General features: G+C 45.4%; 1 protein-coding gene across 1 annotated transcript in view; it reads right to left on the bottom strand.

The window, feature by feature from the left end:
• Positions 1 to 1,032, bottom strand: part of TJP2 (tight junction protein 2) — a 65,618-nt gene that overhangs the window by 56,253 nt on the left and 8,333 nt on the right. The window lies entirely within an intron of this gene.

Here is a 1,032-nt window from a genome sequence, read left to right as displayed (position 1 = left end):
ACACATTTGATCCTTTTTCTGCGTGCGTATAAGATAATAGGTACATTTATGAGAGCCTTGGTGGGCCTAGAAATGTGTGACAGTGGGCTCAAATGATACATCATCCTAATTCATTTCAGTTGTTTATTGCTTTCATTAGACTCACGGGTTCCATACCAAAGATACAGGTACGTGTGGCAAGATAAGCCCCAATCAGGATTTGAATGGGTAAAAGTCTGCTCAGTGAATGAGTAAAATAGGAAAGGTCCACATGTGGGGTTCATTATGCTGACTGATTACAAACAATTACAAACTCAACAGAAGTTAGACTTCATTGTTAAGTACCGAAATCCAAGATCAGAGGAGGGAATTGCATTAGAGCTTAAATTCTGAGCACCTGGCTTGCAGAAGAGAAGTTAGGGCTGTTCTCCATTACTCATGTGGCTTTGAATTTGACATCCCTAGTGGTACTGTGGGTTCAGCCTTGAGCTGATCACGATGAAGTTAGTGGGTCAAGCCCATCAGCGGCTCCGAGAAAGATGAGGCTGTGAGCTCCCACAAAGCTTTACAATCTTCGAAACCCTATATAAGGATGCTGTGAGTTGGCATTGACTCAGTAGCAATGGATCTGGTTTATCACCTGGTACCTGGTAATATATGCAGAGACACCTCTGTCCTCTATCCACCACCACTGGTGACGATGGTGCCCCTCGGACTCAGGGGAAACTCCACTTTCAGTAGCTGAATTTTGGAAATTGCTCTCCAGGCCTGTCTTTCAAGTTGCTTCTGTACTCGAACCATCAACCTCTGGGGTAGCAGTGAAGCAAGTTATCTATGGAAACTCCGGTCTTCTACACAATCTTGTAGAAGATGATAAGATGACAATCTTATCAGCCTTTCAGAGGTGACAGCTGCCTGTGGCTTTTCTCAAAGACAACAGGCTGAAGGGATGTACAGTGAACCCTCGCCACTTCGCGCTTCGACTTCCGCGCCTTCACTCTATCGTGGTTTTTGCGTAACAGCACCCACTGCCTACACCCGCTCCTTCAGAGG

Source organism: Echinops telfairi, unplaced genomic scaffold (assembly GCF_000313985.2).
Source record: "Echinops telfairi isolate 266 unplaced genomic scaffold, ASM31398v2 ScPeMD7_22;HRSCAF=79, whole genome shotgun sequence".
Taxonomy (NCBI): Eukaryota; Metazoa; Chordata; class Mammalia; order Afrosoricida; family Tenrecidae; genus Echinops; species Echinops telfairi.
Note: the sequence above shows the minus strand (reverse complement) of the source record. Positions and strands in the feature narration are given on the sequence as shown.